We start from the raw sequence: 15,886 nt of genomic DNA, 5'->3' as shown, positions 1-15,886 counted from the left end.
CACCGTAACAAAGATATAGCTTGTGTCTAATCTGAATTCCCTCTTGCTAACATCTTGATCACCACCTGCAAAATAGCAACAAGCCTTAATTCTGCAGTTATCCATCTATTCTGAGTTTACATTGGTAACCATGTGTGAGACCACGCATCCCTGGAGCTACAGTGCCACAGCCCAGGGCTAGAATGGTATCGGTTTTGCTTTGAGCAGGGGGCAAAGGCAATGCAGCACTTCACAGCTACATTGTAAGTAGATCCTGCATTGTTCGTTGCATATCAACAGTCTGCATTAGCAATACTGGTGAGAGAGCAGCTCTTACCTTGGCACAGACTGAAGCTTGCCTAGTGTTCTGGAAAGGATGTCTTGTGCACTGGCCAGTCTCCTGCAGTCACACACAACACCTAAATTCCTTTCCTACAGTGTGTTCAAGGGGAAAGTATAAAAATCTTATCAGTTGTACTAAAAAACCATTTGGCCTCTAACTTTGATCTCTACCATTTGAAGGGGCCACTCACAATTACTGTATATACTCGAGTGTAAGCAGAGTTTTTCCGACACAAAACTTGTGCCGAAAATCCTGAACTCAGCTTATACTCGGTCATACATGTTAATTTGATTTGGTGCATGCACACCGAATCAAATGTACTAGGCTCCAGTCGTCTTCTGCAGTCTGCTCTAGGAGCGGCGCTTCAGCTCAGTCCACAAGTCGCCGCTGAGCTGCAGAAGTAGACGGCTGAACTGAACTGTATGCCACTAAGCTATTTAACCCACAATATTCTGTGCTTTGTATGAGACCGACAGCAGTAATGATATCTGATGATGACAATGTCTATGCTGATATTCTCACATCAGATAAAGCTGAAGCTCTTTGTTTGGACGTACAGATGATGATGATGAGGAATCCAGTTTTGAAGGATTTTAACCTTTGTGATTTAGCTTGATTACCTGTTAAGCTACGATTTTCTGCATTTTATTTAAAGTTTTAAAGTTATTGTTGCTAGTTTACAGTTTTAGCAATACATATTGAAAAACACTTAATCTACTGATTAATTATTATTAATTATTGTATTTGTTTTGGATATATATATTTATTTATTGTGTGTGTGTGTCTGTGTGTGTGTGTGTGTGTGTCACAGCTGGCAGTGCTCAGGGGTTACTCCTGGCTCTGCACTCAGAAATCGTCCCTGGAAGGCAGAGGGGACCATATGGGATGCTGGGACTCGAACCACCGTCCTTCTGCATGCAAGACAAATGTCCTACCTCCATGAAGGCAAATGTCCTACCTCCATGCTATCTCTTTGGCCCCATATATTTTTGAAATTTACCAGTGGCTGCTGCATTTTCCACCTTGGCTTATACTCAAGTCACTAAGTTCTTCCATTTTTTTAGGGTAAAATTAGGGGTCAGCTTATACTTGGGTGGCTTATACTCAAGTATATAGGTACTCTATGAGTTCTTCCTAAATGGCGATATTTTTGTACTAGACATTAGAACTGAGAATTCTTGACTCAACAGGCTCATCTCAGATTTTTCAACTATCTGGTCTGTCTTCTTGTGTTTTCTCTGCTAGCTTTGTTCAAAATACTAAGACCAGACACTAGTTTTGGCAGTTTTAAATAAGAAGGAAATGGGACTGGAGAGATAATACAGTGAGTAGAGTGATTGCCTTCATGAAACCAACCTGGGTTTGATCTTTGGGATCCCATATGGTCCCCTGAGCCCATTAGGAGTTATTCCTCAGAGCAGAGCCCTTGAGCACCATCAGGTGTGGCCTCAAAACAAAAACAACAACCCCCCCCCAATAAGTAAAATAGAATTCCTCCCTATTTGTCTTCCTCAAAACTTAAACAACAAGGACAAAAAATGTTATGGCTATACATTTATGTATACCAATAAGAAAACAATTACCCTCTTTCAGGATTCTAAAATATAAACCATGTCCAGGGTTAATTCTTCTCCAGAATTTGAAATGGATCACACACCAACTTTCTGAAGACTTCCTGTGAACATACCATTAAAGAAAGCAAAACATTTTTGAAAAGAGAGGAAGCTAATTAAGTTGACACATCAATTAAGCATAGCAACTGTTTTCATAACCATTCTAAAAAGAATAATGTGTGAGACCAAGCATCCCTGTCTTACTATAGAATTGAGCTAGACAGAGATTGTAGGAAACAATTTCTTTCAGCAGGGGAAAGGTCAACATAGCACTTCACAGCTATACTGTACCAATGAACTCACCTGCTAACCACAGAAAATCTTGCATTACTTAAATATTTGCTATTTAATTTCTGGCAAAATTCAGTTCTGATCCTTAGCCTCTTGGTTCAACTTTTGTTTGTTAGGTCTGGAAACACTCAGCAGTACTCAGGATTTATTCCTAATTCTATGCTCAGGGATCACTCCTGGCGAATCTGGTCTCAAGGGACCAGATAAGTGACTGGATCAAAACAAGGTTGGTTAAGTGCAAAGCAGGCAACTTTGCTGCTGTACTATTTCTCTGTTCAACGTTTTATGTGCATCACCCATTTAAAGTATCTTGTTCCATTTTGAAAAAAAAAATAGTACATGTTTCAGGGAATCTTCCTTTTTTAAAAATTGCCATATAGAAGGGGAGAAAGGAATTTAGACAGTAGAGGAAGATGATGAACACTACCTTCCTCAAGATCAATAGTCAATAAAACAGCACATAAGTATTGCTGACCCATACACATGGTACCCACATGGCATACATGGCACTACACACACAGGCACCCACATCCCCCCTCTTGTGATGTGGACTTTCATCCTTTCATGCTGGGATGTGTACTGGGGCTACCTCTGCCAATGGAGGTACCTGCATTTTTTTCTTGAGTGTTTTGATCTCTCTCTTTCTCTCTCCTTCCCTCTCTTCTTCATCATAGTTTTCAAATAAAACAAGACAAAAATATCACTTTATTTCTGTAGATTCCCCAACCCCAACCCATTACTCCAGTATAATTTTGAAGAAAATAGATTAATTTTAATGCAAGTTCACTACTAAATATATGGCATCGTATTTATCAGAACTGTCATAGATGGGTCAGGCATGTGGCTCAGTGGGAAAGCACTTGCTGGACAAATACGAGGACATATCACTGCATTGTGATTCCCAGCACTAAAACAAACAAACAAAAAACAAGAACGTTTGGAATTTCAAAACAATTAAATGCATTGTGGATACTAAAACAAAAAAAATATTAGGTAAAAATTAAGAAAATGTGAATTGAGGGCTGGAGGAGAGCATGGAGGTAAGGCATTTGCCTTTCATGCAGAAGGACGATGGTTCGAATCCCGGCATCCCGTATGGTTCCCTGTACCTGCCAGGGGCGATTTCTGAGCATAGAGCCAGAAATAACCCCTGAGCACTGCCAGGTGTGATCCAAAAACCTAAAAAATATATATATGTGAATAAAGTTTGGGTTGTTGCCATGCTAGCATTACATGTTCATAATTTGGGGAATTGGATGCAAGGTATATGAAACTCTAAACCATCCAATATTTTATTTTATATTTTAAAGAGTATAGAGATACATTTATTATTATTATTATAATTATTATTATTATATTTTAGTTTGGGGGCCATTCCTGGCAGCACTCAGGGGTTACTTCCTGGCTCTGTGATCAGGAATTACTCCTGGTTGACTCAAGGGATCATATGGGATGCCAGGGAACCAGGGTTGGTTGAGTGTGAGACAAATGTCCTTCCCACCGTGCTATCACTCCAAAGCCCCATAAACCATCCAATATTTTAAATCCTAAGATTGTTTTTATGTATTATGACTTTTGTGTCAACCCAGTGATGATCAGAACCTCCTTTTGCCTATATGGGGGATGGAATCCAGGTCAGCTTCATGCAAGGCAATCACCCTACCCACTATACTCAGGCCCCCTGATTTTTCTTAAAGACTTATTTAGACAGACATCTTAGTATCACGTTGATATATTTATCAAACTGGCAAAAACAATTAGTTTAATTATCTTCTCTTTTATACTCCAAATATCAATGATTGATTGAAAATATGAACCAGGGACAAAGTACAGACCTTGCATGTGCCCAGTCAGGATTGGGTCCTGGAACCACATAGCCTATTGAGCTTTGCAGGGTGCAGCCCTCGAGTCTCTCCTAGTACCTCTGGGTAGCCCTGGTGTTGCTTTGCATTGCAGAGCAATGCAGCACCACATCCTTAGATGCTAGCATTGAACCATCGCCCAAGATGGCAGAGTAGCACTGGGAGTAGTCTCTGGGCCCTCTGATAACTGCTTGGGAGCACCCCCCCACCCAAATAAGGATAGTGTCTAGCCCGGACACAGTTTGCCTTAATCCTTATGTTTATAGCCTGTTTGGATCTTTAGCAAAATATATTATAGATCTTTAATCACTCTCATCAAAACCAACTGCTGTGTCACTGCTACTAACATGTAAAAGATATATATATATATATATATATATATATATATATATATATATATATATATATATATATATATATAGTGGTTTTGGGTCACACCCAGCAGCACTCAGGAGCTTCTCCTGGCTTTATGCTCAGAAATCGCTCCTGGACAGCTCAGGGGACCATATGGGATGCCGGGATTCAAACCACTGTCCTTCTGCATGCAAGGCAAAAATGCCTTACCTTCATGATATCTCTCTGGTCCTGTAAATGATAGTTTAATCACAGCATGTTAAATCAATATTCCTTGACAGTTTCAGAGCTGTTTGTTCCCCCGTAAGACAATGGTATGTCATAGTGGAGAACTTGAATATAAACCTACTCTCCAGGGACCAGAGAGACAATAAAGCGGGCAAAGTGCTCAATCTTTTTACTCAGCTGACCTAGACTGGATCTAAGGACCCTACAGGGTATCCTGAGCCCCATCAGGAGGGATCCATGGGCACAGAACAAGGAATAAATCCTAAACACTATTGGACATGGCCCTCCTCCCCTAAGAAAAGGGCGGGGGAGGAGCTAGAAAACTAGTTAGCAAGCTCCTCTTCAGTCCTTAAAGATAAATTTGCTTTGGTGAACTAGATTAATTCCAACAAGAAACGTCCTGGGCAAAGCTCTCTGAAATGCACTTCTGCAGAGCTGTAGAAGCCTCTTCTGGTCTCCCTTAGTTACTTAATAGTTGTAACTTCAGGCAGGTCCCTGTGGGATTCATTAGAACCAAGATTTTTAACAACGCTCCCTACTCTGGGAGCGCTCTGAAAAACACCAGCCAGGTTTAGGAGGAACAGTGTTATTATTCTCCCAGGACTGCACATAAAACAACACACATAAAACAACACAGCTTATTAGACGTCCGATTGCACCCCTCTCCCCAATTTCTGCACATTGGATGGAAGCCTACCTACACGAAACTGCTTATCTGAATGTTACATTTAATTAGTGCCCAGTATATGTATAAATAGTTTTATTCGCTAAATCCAGCAATCCTAATCTTGCCCAGGCTGCTAGAGGAGGGAGGCAGGTTGGTCCAGTTCACTACAACTACCTGCTCCATGCATGGCAAGGCTGAGGCAGGCAGCTGAAACCACAGGCGATCAAGTTTATGACTGTTTATGACTAAAACCCAAGTACAATCATGCTTGTAATCAGGATTCTTAAATAAGATTTTATATATATAAAAAAAAGAGAGAGAGAAAGAAAGGCTGAGCGTTGGAGGTGCCCTTAGTGGTGGCACCTGGCACAGAATCTCAGCACCCACCCGCAGTTTCCTTCCTCCCTCTTCATCCCAGCGCTCGCCAGCTTCCAGGTTGGCCCAATCTCTTCACCTGAGCACCCGGGAGTTAGATGCAGTCGCCCCATCCATCACCCATCATTACCAGGCGAGCTCCAGCGACGCGGCCACCCGCTCCTCTCACTCGCCATCGACAGCAGCACAGACCCCGCAGCGGCTGCCACCGTCCCAGCAACCTCTAGGCTGGAGGATGTGCGGCTCCACCTTCTTATCCAAGTCATCCCCCCGGACGTGCAAAGCCTCCTGTCCTCTTCTGGACACCATCCAGGTTGGAATTACCCCAAGCGCCAGGAATAAACCAACCCAAGCTGGCACGGGGCGGGAGAGGGAAGCACCTCCAAATCCAATCAAAGAAGTCGAATGAAACGTCAGCAGCGGCGACTGGCCAATCAGGCCGCGTATCTGCTGGAGAGTGGTCGGTCCCTCCATCCTCCATCCCTGGGATTCGGCTACCTCCCGCCCAAAGAAATCAGAGCCTAGGGTGGGCGGGCGGGGAATGCTGCTTTTCCTTAGAGCTGCCTCAGGCCACAGGATCACTCACTTGTTTTCTCCTGGGCTTCAGAGACGTCTGAAGTCCTTTGTGACCGTTAGTCTTTAAATCCATTTTAGAGGAAGAAAACTGGGACCTTGTTTAGACTATAAAGGGACTTGGTGCAGCTGAATATATGATGTTTTCAAAAATATGAGAAACGTAGATTGTAGATCTTAATCAGCTCAAAAATGAAATTACCAAAATCTTCAATAGACAAATTTTCAATGCTGTTTTAAAAAGTTGAGATGTAGTTGTCATATCACTAAATTTAAGGAATGTAAATGTTGATATGATGTATTTGTTTATGGCTATATATAGTATTAACTAGTACTCCAATTCTGTCACGGTTATAGTTTCCCTTTTTGTGGCAATCTAATCTCTTAGCGACGTTCAAGTGCACTGTTGTTGACTATAATTTTTATGCTGTGTCATAATAGATCTCCAGAACTTGTCATTGCAAGTTTATGGACTATTTTTTTTATTTTTAATTATGAGAACAAAGATGCAAAGAAAGAGGACAAGGTAAAGTTACAGTGGAAGGACAATCACCCATAACATAATTCTCAGAAGAAGTCCCCTTGCTGATATCTTAACTTTGAACTTTTAGCCAAAGAACATTAAGATAAATAAAACAGAATCTATGTACAATTACTTTGTATGGACTATTTTTTTAAATGTTGTTTTAGGTTCACAACAAATCTAGATGTAGATGGCGAGTTTTTATATGATCTCGCCCATGCACAAATATGCCATCTTTATTATTCATTACAAAAATAATTTTGTTATAATCGATGAATCTACAGTGACACACCGTAATGTATAGTTTACATAAGAATTCACTCTTGGTGGTATGCCTGCATCGATTTGGACAGATTTATAATACTATGCATTGACTCATAACTTTATAAAAAGTAGTTTCATTGCCTAAAAAATTCTGTTTTCTTCTTAATCTGCTCCTCCTTTCCGCCCACCCCTCCAGTTATTGATTCATCTTTATATTGTCTTCAGTGTTGCTAGTTTCTAAGAATATCACAGAATTGGAATCAAGCAGCAGGCTTTTCAGGTTAATTTATTTTGTTCAGAAACATGCATTATACTTCATTCATATTTTTCCATGGCTTAATTCATTCCTTTCTTTTTTTGTTTTTGTTTTTTGGGCCACACCCATTTGACACTCAGGGTTACTCCTGGCTATGCACTCAGAAATTGCCCGACTTGGGGGGACCATATGAGACGCCAGGGGATCGAACCGCGGTCCCTCCTATGCTAGCACTTGCAAGACAGACACCTTACCTCTAGCGCCACCTTCCCAGCCCCTAATTTATTCCTTTCTAGAGCTGGATAAATAGTTTTATTTGGTTGTACTGTGTTATCCTACTATGTTCACCTACTTTAAGGCTTCTTGGTAGCATAAAACTGCTATGAACATGTATATGCAGGTATTTGTGTTAGACAAATGTTTTCAACTCTTTTTTTTTTTTTTTTGGTTTTTGGTTTTTGGGCCACACCCGGCAATGCTCAGGGGTTACTCCTGGCTGTCTGCTCAGAAATAACTCCTGGCAGGCACGGGGGACCATATGGGACACCGGGATTTGAACCAACCACCTTTGGTCCTGGATCGGCTGCTTGCAAGGCAAACACCGCTGTGCTATCTCTCCGGGCCCATGTTTTCAACTCTTAATAAACACTATAGAGTATGATAGTGGTTGTATGGTATGAGTATGTTTCGTTTTGTAAAAATAAAAATAAAATAAAAATAAAAATTAAAGCATTTTGCATCTCCAGCAACAATGAATGAGTTCCATATTGTTAACAACATTTGGTGTTGTCAGTCTTTTGACTATTTTGACCATTCTCATAGGTATATAGTAATATGCTATTATTTTAGTTTACTTTATACTACATATTTCTCAAATGCTCACTACTTGAAGCCAGTTACTCAAGTAATAGTTATTAAAGTGATAGAAACATATTTATAAATATGTGAGAATCCTGAGAAGATGATGGACTCATCCTCAAAAAAACAGTCTTTCTCTCAGTTTGGTATTAGGAATTTATACAGGAAGATGTTTCTGGTCATGAGCAGAGTTGTATCTTAAAGCTGCTAGGGCTGTAAGTGATGAATCTTTGGAGAATGGTGGTTTGCAAACAGCCATCCTTCTTCAGGCTCTGCATGAACCTTCAAGAGCTCTTCCAATTGGCTGGATATAGAAGATAAGGCTTTCACCCAGCAGATCCAGGCTCAATTCCTGGCACTGCATATGGTTCCCTAAGCACTTCCAGGAATGATTCTTGAGTATACTGGGTATGGTCAAAACAAAACAAGTCTTTGTCCAGAGTACAGAGTCTGTTCTGGACTGTCACTGACTTTGCCCCAAGGATGAGTGGAATCTTTGGGCATGATAAAACCTAGGAGTCTTCTCAGGGGGTCTGTAGTTTTCTCTTCCTTTTCTCCCTTTTCTTCCTACTTCCATCTATAAATAGATCTGACTTAATTAAACACACAGAGCTAGAGGTAATCTCTTAGTGATACGAGACAGGGCAAAGACCAAGGGGAAAAGAAAGATGGTAAGAAATATATTTGTGATGAGCATAATACTTTTTAATACTTTCTCACTTGCAATATGAAGTGGAACATCTTTTCACATGATTTGCCATTTGTATATCTTTTTGGTATGATACCTGTTAAGGTTATTGATTATTACAAAAATAAGTTAATTTACCCTGGTTGTTACAGAAAAGGGAAGATTGAGAGGGGAGAAAATAAGGGGATTGAGGGGAGACAGCTCTTTATCTTGTATTATTGTAAGAGTTCTGTGCATATTTTTGGGCTGGAGAATAGGCTCACTCAGTAGGTTAAGTGCATGTTCATCATGCAGGAGTGTACCCTGGCATTACATGGTCCACTAAGTATCTCTGGAGGGATCCCTAAGCACTGAGCCTGGAGTTGCCCTGAACACCACTAGATTTATTTTACAAAATAAAGTAAAAAATAGTTTTGTATATATTCTAGATAATAGCTCTTTAGTAGATATCTTTTATAAATATTTCCTCCCAGTCATTAACTTCTCATTTATTTTCTCTTGATAGTTAATTTTTTTATACAAAAGAAAAATTTTAATTTCTATATAGACTTGGCAGATGAATGGAAATCTACCACTGTTGGGAGCTTGTGATGGAGAGCTTCTGTGAGCTGTGGGCAGTGGATCTTGTGCTGGTTGAACTATGAAGATGACTTATCTGGCCACAAGCCCTCATACTTCTCCAGGGAAGAGGCCAGATCTGTTCTGAAATAAGTTCAAAGCAGTGGATCCTTAGACTGAGGAAGATGAACTTAACTTTATAACTCCTCCAGATATTTTTTCACTTTATTTAAAGAAATTGCATCATATAGTTGACATAGTTGACCATAATAATTTGTTTCTAGGTGAGAACAAAGTTGTAAAAAATATAGAAAGAAAAAATAAAAAGTAAAAGGAAGAAAAGATAATTTAAAAAAAATAAAGAAGAAAAAGTACAGTAGCAAGCAAGTGAAAATTATTGAATCTCCAGTGAAATCATTAATACAATGGTAGAAAGTTTAGTAAGCTCTTATTGTTAGCTGTTCATTCTATTGATGTGGTCCTATAGTAATGATAGCATCAAATAAACGATGTTATCTAGAAATTCAAAGCATTATTATTGGTATTGCATCTTTTGTGTAGTGCGTTCTCAGCTGCCAGACTTCCCAGAAGAAGAAAGGAATGGTGCCCATACTCACTTCAAAAAGCCCTGATGTATCATAGTGTACCTGAAGTTTGGTCAGATTAGTGTCCTCATAGGAAAGTTGTAAAGGAGTGAGGAGGCAGGGCCATCTAGACTGTTTAAAAATTCATTTTTAAAATTAACTATCATTACAAAGTTGTTCATGGTTGAGTTTTAGATGTACCATGCTCCAACATCAATTCACCAGATCTTGAATATCAAAATAGCTTTCTCTTATATCCTGTGCACTGGCTAGAATTTAGTAGCTTTAGAGTTAACCTTGTTATATAATAATTTAATATGAAGTTAGTATTAGAATTTGTAAAGATTATATAATTTAATACTTGAAGTACTTGGTTAAATTAAAATACAGAGAGAAAAAGAACTGAAATGTGATTCTTAGTGTAAGTTGGAGCCAGCACTTTTTCTTTTTGAATGATTTCTGTGATAGTGTGTTGAAAAAAATCACTGGGGATGCTTCTATATAAAGATATTCATTTCAATGAGTACATTACACTATTAATACTACCATTATTTCTTCAGTCTAATGCTCTCCCAACTGAGCTATTTCAGCTACTTCTAATACTACCATTATTTCTGAAAATACCTACCTAAGGAGAGTTGAATACAATCGGACACCTTCAGAAAATGATAAAACTATTCTGGTCTCACAAGTCATAACATTTACTTAATAGCTTATAATTAGCCTAAATCTATTTCCAAATTGAATAGATCTGTCACATCACGGTATCATTATCTGATTTATTCTATGTGTAAGAGTGAATATTTTAGTTGAATGGGCTTTGAGTCATACTTTGTACATTTATTACAAATTTAAGGGGGAGGATAGTACAGTGGCTAGGGCAATTGCCCTCCATGCAACCAACTCAGGTTCGATCCCCAGCATCTCAAATGGTTTTCTGAGTTCCACCAGGAGTGATCCCTGAGCTTACAGACAGGTGTAAGCCCTGAACAACCTCACGTATCCCAACCCCCCCAAAAAAAGAACAAGAACATTTTAAGAGGGCAGTTAAAATATATGCCTAGCATGCATTGGAGCTGTGTTTGAGTCACAGCACCACATGGTCTGCCTAGCAACACCAGTGTGGGTTTGGAGCCCTCCTGCATTGCCCAGGTGGTTCAAATATTCCTGGGGTAACAGGGCCTGGGCAGCATCTTATCCACTAAACCTGTTCAGGTTGACAGGGAATCTCTAGTGGGGCTTCTGGGCATCCTTAGCACTGCCTGAGACTTGTCTCCTAAACTGAAGAAATTCATTCTAGCAGAGAGGGGCCACACTCTGTGATGCTCAAGGCTTACTCCAGGCTCTGTACTTGGGAGTCATTCAGAGGGTCATATATGGTACTGGGAATTAAAGTGAGCTAAACTGCCAGTACCTTTCCTCTGGTATCACCTTTTCAGCCAAAGAAAAGTGTTTATATATTTATCACAAAACTTGTGACATATAAATCATGGTGAAGTTAGTTTTGAATTCATTAAGAAAAACAAAACAAAATACAAAGTGAGAAGGGGGAATAACTACAGACACAGATAACTAAAACATAGTAGAACTGCATGGGGATTCTTTATACAACTATAAACATTGATTATTTCTGACATGTTTTAATACAATTATGCATTGATTCTGCCAATTGATTGACAGGATGTGGAGCAACAAGAATAGTTATTAAATGCTTATAGGATGTAAAAGGTTTCACAAGACAGTTTTTAGTGTCTTATAAGGGGAAGCAGTATTATTAAACAATCCAGCAATTGCCCAAAATGAGTAGAAAATCTATGCTCATGTAAAAACTGTGAATAAAGTTTTATAGCAACTTTAATTGCTCAAGGTGAAATAACTAAGTTGTCTATTAATATGTGAGTGAATAAACTGTGGCAGGTAATCTATTTTTTATTTTTGCCCTTTTTAGGGGGGCTACACCCAGCAGTGCTCAGGAGTTATTTCTGGCTCTTCACTCAGAAATCACTTCTGGCAGTGATTTCTGAATGACCATATGGGACATAGGGTATGGCATAAGGGACTGAACAGGGTCAGCTGTGTGAAATGAAAATGTCCCACCCACTGTGCTATCACTCTGGCAAGCATATCTACTGAACAAAATATTCTGTGATGAAAAAGAAAATCATTGTTAAACTACCAGTAGACACAGAGAAAGCCTATATGTTTATTGCTGAGAACAGCCAATCTGAGGCATTATCTACTATAATAGTCTAATTCTGTTGTAGTCTGAAAAAGCAACTCCAGAGAGAATAAAAGGATCAGTGCTTGTCTAGGTTGGAGAGAACCAGAGATGGGTGAAAAAAACCATAGAGAATTTTAAACACTGTGAAATTATTATGTGACAGTGTAATAATATATGATATCAAATATGAGGCATTAGCCAGAATTATGTATTTTAAAAAAGTGAATTTAATGAGAAATATCCTTAGTAATAATATATATAAAATATAATCTATATTATATTATTAGTGGGGCTGGAGCAGTGGTGCAGCAGTAGGACATTTGTCTTGCACACGACTGACCTAGGACAAATTGCAGTTCTATCCCCTGGCATCCTATATGGTCCCCAAACCAGGAGCGATTTCTGAGCATATAGCCAGGAGTAACCCCTGAGCATCACTGAGTGTGGCCCAAAAACCAAAAAAAAATATTACTAGTATATTTTACAATACATTAATTATATAGTATATTGATTTATAATATATTAATGTTATGTACAATTATACATAATAATATATAATATATTATATTAATATTGTATATTATATAAAATATATAGTAATAATATAAAAATATTGGTTCATCGAGTATAAGAAAGGTACCACACTCATGCAAAATGTTAGTAATAGGGAACATCTATCATAAGAATTATATTTCCTTTATTTCCTACATAAGCCTTAATGAAGGAAATAAATCAGAGCACACCCAGAGACAGGCAAGGTGGAGAGTGGGAGGAATAGTGAGGATACAGGTGGCAGGAAAGGTGCACTGGTGGTGAAGGGTGGTGTACATTCTATGACTGAAATCCAACTATGAACAATTTTGTAACCACAGTGCTTAAATAAATTATATTTTAAAAGAAAATATAAATAAATATACAGAGCACAAACAGCTGTGAAGAGAGTACAGGGAATCAGAGACATGTACATTCCACATGTGAGACCCTGGTTCAGTCCACAGCACCATATATGCCTCTGGATAGTTTAAGGCATGGGGTCCTAGCAGGCCCCAATACTGAAGCACTGTGAGTGTAATGGGGAATCATCCCTGAGGGCTTTTAACACTACTCAAATCCTCACCTCAGCCACCTCCTCAACCCCCTTCTCCAAATATAATAGGTGAAACATTGGAGGGATAGTAGTATATGAGATTTTTCCCCACTTTCATACTTACCCCAACTTGCAAACTTACAGCTTCCCCAAATAGTCTATTAATTCAAATGCTATATCACACAAACATATCTAATGACAAATAGTTTTGAGTGGAAGTAGAGGAATTCCAAATTTTCCAGTCCTAGGGCTGGAGTGATAACACAGCAGTAGGGCATTTGCCTTGAATTCGTCCAACCATGGAAGACCCTAGTTCCATTCCCAGAATTCCATATGGCCCTCCGAGCTTGCCAGGACTGATTTCTGAGTGCATAACCAGGAGTAACCCCTGGGCTTCACCAGCTGTGATTCCCCAAAAAAATAAATATAAAAAGAAAAACAAATACTCCAGTCTTTCTCATCTTTTTAAAAAAATTTTTTTTTCTTTTTGCGCCATTCCCAGTGCCAGCACTCAGGGGTTACTACTGGATATGGAAATTACTCCTGGAAGGCTCCAAGGGCCATAAAGGATGCTGGGAATTGAACCCAGGTGGGCTGTGTGCAAGGCAAATACCCTACTCTCTGTGCATCTCTCCAGCCCCCACATTAAAGAAATATATTTAAAGAAGATGCATCACATAGCTGACATAGTTGATCATGATGCTTTTGTTTCCAGATAATTAAAAGCAGTCATTGAAAAATAAAAATAAAAAGGGTTTCCTGCTTTTCTGTGTGAGGCAACCAAGAAAGGTCTCAGGGAACATAATCATTTTAGGGCTCATCACAAGGTAGGCTGTCTACTCCCATTAAGGGTGGATCCTAATTCCTGCCATGTGCTTGAGCACAAAAGAGACATTATAAAAGCCACTGCTTTGCTCCCTGCCTGCTTTCCTGCATAAGGCAGCCAAGAAAGGCCTCTTAGAACATAATCTCTTCAAGGCTCATCACAAGGTAGAATGTCTCTGCCCACAAGGGTGGAGTCAGAGGAATTCGGCTGCTCTGCTTCACTTTGCTGCCTCATGCGTCTTCTAGTCCATAAACCCTACCACAACATTTAGTAAAACCACAATACAAGTGTGTCAATAGGGAAACAACCATGCATAGAGAATGAAGATAGCAGCTCTAATGACCTGAAATGTACCAACCATCTAATTAACCTCGCAGATATAGAGTTTAGAGATATTTATAGATATTTATATTTATAGAACTCAAAGAAAGCATAGATCAAGTTGAACAGACCACAAAGACAGAAATCAGAAAACTCCAACTGAAATAACAGGACTAAAAATCTCAGTAGATGAAATGAAAACCTCAAAGGAAAGCCTCTCCAGCAGAATAACAACAGGTGAAGGCAGAATCAGTGAGTTGGAAGATGAGATGTAGAAAAGGCAGAAGAGATTGGAAAAGAACCTTAAAGAAAATGATCAGACAAAGGAAAAAGCCCTCAAAGCAATGTGAACAGATGAAAATAGAATTCTTAGATAAACTTTGATAAACAATATGAGATTCATTGGAGTCCCATAGACATAGGAAGAAAATCCCCAGGAAGAATCAATAGTCAAGGACATCATTACAGAGAAATTCCCAGAGCTAAAGACTGTATGCAACCAAATCCTTTATGCCCAAAGAGTACTAGCTAAAAGAGACCCAAGACACATCCTAGTCACAATGACGAATCCTACAGATAGAGATAGAATACTGAAAGCAGCAAGATCAAAAAGGGAAATTACATTCAAAAAAGCATCATTAAGATTTCATGCAGATTCAAAATTAAAGGTTGGAGGACAATCATCCAAACAAACAACTCCCTTAAAAAACTGGATTGGTCATATTAATACCAAATGACATAAACTTTAGACTCATAAAAGTTATAAGGGGCAAAGATGGGCATTTCCTAATAATCAAGGGTATGTACAACAGGAAGAAATTACATTCCTAAACATATATGCACCCAATGATGAACCAGCAAAATATTTAATACAATTGTTGACAAATCTGAAAGAAGACATCAATAGCATTGCAGTAATAGTGTGAGACCTCAACATTGCCCTGTCATCCCTTGATAGGTCAACCAGGCTGAAACCCAACAAGAATATATTAGCTCTGAAAAGAGAAATGTAAGAAAGTGGATTAGTAAATATATTCTACATAGGGCACGCCATCCAGAAAACTGGATACACATTCTTCTCCAATGCACATGGGTCATTCTCCAGGATAGACCACATGCTGGCCCATAATACATACTGCTATAAAATCAAGAGGTTAGAAATCGTGCAGACTACCTTCTCATATCACAAGGCACTGAAATCAGAAGTGAACTACAAAGGAACACAAAGAAAAATACCTGGAAATTAAATAGTTCTTTAACACCTGGAAATTAAAGGGTTCACTACTGAATAGCCAGTAGGTCAGAGAGGAAAATCAAAAGATTCCTAGAGACAAATACCAATGAACACACAAATTATCAAAATTTATGGGACACAGCAAAAATGGTACTAATAGGAAAATTTATAGCTTTGCAAG

At 38.9% G+C, this 15,886-nt stretch overlaps 1 long non-coding RNA gene across 1 annotated transcript; it reads right to left on the bottom strand.

The window, feature by feature from the left end:
• Positions 1–316: 316 nt before the first annotated feature.
• On the bottom strand, positions 317–6,064 carry LOC126012112 (uncharacterized). The gene is made up of 3 exons (XR_007496784.1): positions 5,843–6,064; positions 1,906–1,997; positions 317–411 (listed from the first exon to the last, which is right to left on the bottom strand). It is a non-coding gene; the product is annotated as an uncharacterized LOC126012112 (long non-coding RNA).
• Positions 6,065–15,886: the final 9,822 nt, after the last annotated feature.

Source organism: Suncus etruscus, chromosome 6 (assembly GCF_024139225.1).
Source record: "Suncus etruscus isolate mSunEtr1 chromosome 6, mSunEtr1.pri.cur, whole genome shotgun sequence".
NCBI lineage: Eukaryota > Metazoa > Chordata > Mammalia > Eulipotyphla > Soricidae > Suncus > Suncus etruscus.
The sequence above is the reverse complement of the archived record's forward strand: the minus strand, read 5'-3'. Positions and strand labels throughout refer to the sequence as shown.